Raw genomic sequence first — 6,700 nt, 5'->3', positions numbered from 1 at the left:
TAGTTCTATTTCGTATAGGCTTCGCCCTTTAAGAGCTTTCGCTTAGTGGGTTTATCCCGTTATGCGCAGCATAAGCACTGAAAAAATTTAGTCCACGCCTACCTGCTGTGTGGGCCCCACCCGGTCCGTATAAATTACGTTAAGAGCGGGAAATCGGCTCCCATTTTTTTCTTCAGCGAGCTAAAATAGCACTGTCAGAAGAACAAAGAAGGAAAATTGTGTAGATGACCAACCTTTGTTAAGGATGCTTGGCCCGGCAGTCGACCTCCGGTCGTCCGGTGAGTTCTCCTCCCCGAGGAGAAGCTGACGAGCAGTCTTATTTCAAGGTAAGCGCCGAGGAATATTTCCCAGTGACAGGTCACTACACGCTGGACAACGCCATCTTGTATTTTTCCTCTTATCGCCGACCCTTGGAGCGAATCGGATGGTTCCTCTGGGACAGGCGCGCTCAGCTGCAGCCCCCGCTGCTCATTCCCTCCTGGGGAGCGTAGTGTCGGTGGAGGGGGGCTGAGTGAATGCTCACCCCATCCCACCTCGTTTCGCATCGGCGATCACACCGCTCCCGGCCGACGGTGCCCTCAGGGGTTGCCCGGCGTAACCCAGGAGGAGGCTGACATGAAAGGACCCTTTTTTACGTCCTACGCCTTTCCCGCCAGTTCGGATGGTCCGGCGGGAAGGTTGTTTACTGGGCTCCATTCCGGCTCACCGTCTTGTTCCATATGACCTCGTGTTCCCAAGAGGACGTCCTACGGGCGAGGCCACAGACGGGTTATTTCCTGGTAGATTGGGGGAGCCGGTCTCCGTAGTCTGCACCCATCTCCAGAGCAGGGGTTCACTGAGCGGAAAGTCCCTCCGTGCCCTCTGGAGCCGAGCCTGATGGAGGCTTCATTGGAGTAAGATGTTCGAGGTGGACCAGCGTCTCGTGCCTCCGGTTAGCATAACCGAGACGGTGACACCGCTCTCCAACTGAGCTCACCAGCATGTGTTCCACACGGCCGCAGCGAACAACACGTTACGCTGTTGGCGTACACGTTCAGGGGCGAGAAGAGATGGTGGCCCTCTGTCCTTCGGCTCACTCCGCTCTCGTAGCGGCTGCTTGCTAATGATGCTGCCAGCCCCTGCAGTACGCTCAGTCTACAGGTCAGCTGACGTCATCCTCAACCGGTGCGCCTCTTTTGCTGTCTGCCGCCCCGCATCGCAGCCGGAGAATGAGGTCCCAGAAATTCTCCTGGCTCATCACTCCACCTTCCTCTCAGGAGAGATGCAGGAGTCGGTTGGTGATCCTCTTTTCATCAGCGAGAGATCATTTTAAGATGCTCCACAGCTGCTCCACGGCTGCTCAATGCCTCCCCAGATCTGCTACGCCAGCCCCTCCCGTCAGACGTCCCCGGCAGCCGGAAGTTCTTTTTTTTTCCCGGACTTCGCCAACAGGGGGCCCTCCAGGACAACAAACAGAGCTCAACGGAAGGTAACTAGGTGTCCGGTCGCTGGAGGTGTGTTGATGACGCTGTGAAATAACATCATTTTATGATGAAGTGTCTTTTAGCCAGGCTGTCAGCATGGTTTATCTGACAAGCGGCCCCATCACACACACTCATCACGAATGAGCCTTTTTTAAGGTTATTTTCATTCACTGTCAGCGGTGCCGATGCGCGCCCCCGCGGCATGAAAGCGTGCACGCAGTTCTCAGCGCCCGCCGTTCACGTCACCGTTCACATGAGACCACGGTACGAGCTCAGCAACGTATCTCGCTCCCGGCAGAAGCGACACACGTTTTGTCATTGCAGTGGTGTCAAACGCGCGCTCCCGCGGCGTTAGCAGTTTCACAAGCCTCATAGCAGCTCTGCTCCTTTATCCTCGAAGAAGGTTTTCTGAATTAATACTGTAGCACATGGAATCATTCTGAAGTTCACGTGACTTGCAGCCAAGAATGAACGTTTTTTTCTGCAGACCGAGCCAGGGGTAGCCTCGCTTCACCGATGCCGCGCGCTGCTTCCTGACCGCTCCAGTGCCAACACATGCTCCCACGGCGTCAGCAGCCCCACAAGCCTTCACAGCGGCTCAGCTCATACATCCTCGAAGAAGGGGTTTTGTCTGAATTAATATTGCAGCTCGTGGAATCACTCAAAAGCTCACGTGACCCGCAGCAAACAATGAACGTGTTTCTGCAGACCGAGCCAGTGGTAACCCCGCTCCACCGATGGCGCGCGATGCCTCCTTACCGCACCAGTGCCAACGCGCGCCCCCGCGGCAATCCTGGCTTAAAGCGTCGCATGAGGACGCACACACACGACCCTTCAGGGCGCGTCGGCTTATATGTGCACCCGCTTCCGAGTGTTACACGGAGCAGCGGCACACAACGTGAACACAACACATGAATTGTTTTCCCGCAGCAACACAACGTCTTGCATCCTCGGGGACGCGCGTGGGTTTTTTCTCTCTCACTCAACGCGCTCCAGTTCACATCAGCATGTATGGGAGTTTCACAGCATAAATGCGTGCCCGCTTTATAGCTTATAAACGGGTGGCAATGAACGCGCGCCTCCAGACGGATGGGCGATCCGTTTTCATCCGGGATTCACGCTGCAGTTCAGCTCAAACCCCGGTGTGGAGGAACTTTGTGACGTTTTTTCTGTCATTTATGAACAGATCTCGTCCCCTCTAGCAGAAGCTCAGGGAATTCTTTTTTGGAAATGTAATTTCTAGAATCTCAGATGGAGAGGAAACACAAGGTTTCTCTCATCAGTTCCTGGTCCCAATGAACTAGAAAGATGAGATTTATTCTAGATTGTCAATTTCTGAGCTGTAAGAAACAACACTCCATTATGCCCCGAGACGTTTTAATTCTGCGTTATCTGGACACCTGCTGCTGAGCAGCTTCTAAAGACAGGGGGCAGCAGTGCAACTCACGTGAACCGGTTGAGTGATATCAGCTGTTTTCCGTCAGCAGATCTATGTCACACACATTTAATAAGCTGTGGAGCCGCTGTGGCTCTCCACACAGCAGCTTTTTAAATGTTTTTGGAGTGTCGCACGGGATCTTTGAATGTGACTCAACACTGACCTTGAGCTGCAGAATCATCAGAGTTTTTGATTCTCAGACAGCAAGTGACTGTTGCATACATACTAGCAGGAAATGTATGCATTTTTCAACCCATGTGCCACATTGTGAGACAGATGCTGTGTGGGGCACACCCAATCTGTTCGCCATTGGAGTGGGTACATCTCATGTATTCCACCCAGATCTAGGACTCAGACACGGTAGAATCCTGCCAGCGCCTGCGGACGTGTAGCAACACGAGAGAACGTTCAATTTCAATTATAATTATCGTGGAGCCTTAGGACGATCCACCGCTGGGTGGACGTGCCTGCTCACAGCCTGTGGTCGTAATGCCTTTCACCTTCTTCTCTCCCTCTGGTATCACGGTTTTCTGAACCGAGCTCAGGAGGAGGGATTGGCAGCTCCTCTGCCCCAAGTGCGTGAACGCATCATGGTTCCCAGGCCTACGACATTTGTTATCAGGGCGCTCGTGGAACCTGCCGTGGAGGGGGGACGCTTCCCTCCAGGCGGGAGGAATGATCAGAAATTAATCAGAATAGGCCAGCACCTGTGGTTTGGCCGCTGTGCAGACCTTTGTGAGGATGTATCTCTCTCAAGATGTAGTGCGTACGATTCAGGAGTCACATGCTGCATCCACCACAGCGCTGTTCACATCAAGTGGTCAGTTTTTCCAACGCTGCTGTACAGAAAGGCGTAGAGGCCACTTCATGTCCACTGGACGACATGCTGTCTTTCTGCAGCAGCCGAGGGACAGAAATCTGGTGTCCAACACGACTATTGTATGCTGCAACCGTGTTTTTCTTTTGTCTCAAAGTTGTCGTAGACAGAACAACCTTTAATCATCCTCTGACGGAGCATTTTGTCTCAGATTGATATAGCGGCCGTGGGCCTTTTGTGACACGGGAAACGCTCAGTGTCAATTATGCGCTTCTCTGAGCCCATGAGACGAACCACCGCTGGGGGGTGGATGCGTTTGTCCACAGTCCATGGCCAAAATGCTTCTGTACGTGTTTTTCTCCACCTCCTCTGATCTTACGGTTCTTGAATCGAGCTCAGGAGGAGGGATTGACAGCTCTCCTGGTGGCCCGAGCGCGTGGGTGCACCATGGTTCCCAGCCATGAAACGCCTGCTGTCGGGGTGCCCGTGGAAACTGCTGTAGAGGGAAGACGCTCTTCTTCCAGGCAGGAGGAGCGACCAGGAGTTACCCAGAAATAGGCCAGCACCTGTGGGTCTGGCCGTTGAACGAATCCACTTAGAGAGGATGGGTTGCCCACAGGATGTAATGCGCACAATTCAGGTTTCTCGTGGTGCATTTACCACAGCGATGTACACATCAAAGCGGACAGCTTTTCCGTGCTAGTGTACAGAGAAGGGTGTAGAGGCCTCCGCATGTTGTTTAGGCGGCATGCTGTTCTTCTGCAGCAGCTGATGGACAGAAATTTGCATCCAGCACGTTTTATACGTACGCTACAGCCATCTCTTCCTGACATGAAGGTTTCTGAGACAGAACAGGTTTTATCATCCGCTGATTAAACGTTTTTAAAGGTGTACAGAGACTCAGGCTTGTCTCACACCCACTTGTTTCCAGTGGGATTTAATACTGGTCCTACAGGTCATGATCAAAGCTTCATTTGAGTCTTTGGATCAGGTTCCACTTAAATTCTTGTCTCTTTAAACAGCCCTGCTGCTGGCTTTAACATCAGCTAAGAGAGTGAGTGTTTTTATCTGCCCTCTCTGTTGCTCCGTCATGTCTCAGAAATTAGGCTGACGGCAGCTCAGCTGATTTTAGATCAACCCAGCTTTTATGCCTAATACATCACGAGCTCTTTTAATCAAGAGCGATATCGTTGGAGGGGTCGTCCCCCCCCCCCCCCCCCCCTTTTCACACAGATCAGAAGAAGTAACGTCTTTTTATCTTCTCTGTCCTGTGCGGGCGTTGACGTGTTACATAGCGTATACAGCTGCAATGCGTCAACATTTGTTTGTGCATTATAGAGATGCATCTGCAGGTCGCCCGTTATCCACCCAGCGCTTGTCACACTGGCTGTGTGAGACTATTTCTGAAGCCTACAGAGCATCAGAATTAGAGTCTCCTGTCAACCTCAGAGCACACTCTATCAGGGGTATCGCATTTTCGAATGCTTTGCATAATGGTATGTCAATGCAGGACATTTTGCACTGTGGCCGCGTGGTCAACACCCTGCTCATTACTCGCCTTTATTTAGGTGATGTGACGGTCTGTTCCATGACACATTCTGTCCTTAGTGTTTACAGAATGAATATTGTTGTTTCATGGAACTCCGTTTTACTCACATCTGTCTGCATGCATTACAGTGTGAGATGTTATCAATCACAAGTTGTGACTGTTATTTGATTTTATTGTCATTAATCAGTTCACGACTATTGTTACCAATCAATTCATCTGATTAATAATCAACTCTCTTGTTATTATTAATCTGTTCATACGGTTCAGCCGTAAACCGTTTGGTTCATGGCTCTTTTCAGCGTTTTTTCCCTCCCCGTTGATGTTTCCGGGGCGTTCATGCATTCAGAACGCATAGTTACACAACATGCGTCTGTGCATGGCACACACAATTACACAATGCGTAATTATGCACATGGGAGCTGAGTGATTAGACTTTTTTGGGCAAGCTTCTGCTTCATACGGTGTTCGAATGGACCCAGTGAGTCGAGGACCACATCTGCTTCGCCCTTAACCCACTAAGCGAAAGCTCTTAAAGGGCGAAGCCTATACGAAATAGAACGTTGGTTACGTACTGTAACCCCAGATTCTATGAGTATAGGCGTAGCCCTTTAAGCGTCGGGCCTCACTGGCTCCTAAATGGCTGAAGAAAAAAGCTATTTTGGGAGCCGATTTCCCGCTCTTAACGTAATTTATACGGACCGGGTGGGGCCCACACAGCAGGTAGGCGTGGACTAAATTTTTTCAGTGCTTATGCTGCGCATAACGGGATAAACCCATTAAGCGAAAGCTCTTAAAGGGCTACGCCTATACTCATAGAATCTGGGGTTACAGTACGTAACCAACGGTCTTAAAGGTACACCTTGTTTGTGGATTTTAGGTAAAACATACAGACTAGGTGTGGCCTCCCCTGTATGCAATCTGTGGTACAGAATACAGTCAATAGCCTTGTCCTGCTCCAAAAATTGTCAGGCAATCTATCAACTTCTTCTTGTAACCACTTCCTGGATTTCTTTTCAGAGGTTCATAAGTGGTTAAGTCACTAAGGAGTGTCATAACTTTCTCATGATAGTCTTACTGGTTCAAAATTGATCTTTGTAATCTATGTAAGATTGCTTTTTATCATGAATGTATTTAGTAGCAACCCCCAAAGTAAGCAGACAGAGATGGAACGACAGAGTGAACTTTATTTACTGGTGCAGTGCCAGGTATTTACAGGGCTGGAAGAGAGGAGAGGGCAAGGAGAGTCTTTCTTAAACTCTCAGACAGTCCTTGATAATGATGAAGTTGGAATGGAGAATAATCTCTTACTGTTTTTGTGTTGTAGGTGCGCCCCGAGGAGGAGTGAAGAGGTCCTGGATTTTTGGAAGATCCAGTGGAGAGGGGAGTACTGATGGAGAGAGGCGCATGTTGACCCAAGGTGGTTTGTTTGATGG

Source organism: Nematolebias whitei, chromosome 1, assembly GCF_014905685.2.
Source record: "Nematolebias whitei isolate Nwh7 chromosome 1, NemWhi1, whole genome shotgun sequence".
Classification (NCBI taxonomy): Eukaryota; Metazoa; Chordata; class Actinopteri; order Cyprinodontiformes; family Rivulidae; genus Nematolebias; species Nematolebias whitei.
This window is presented reverse-complemented; position numbering follows the sequence as displayed.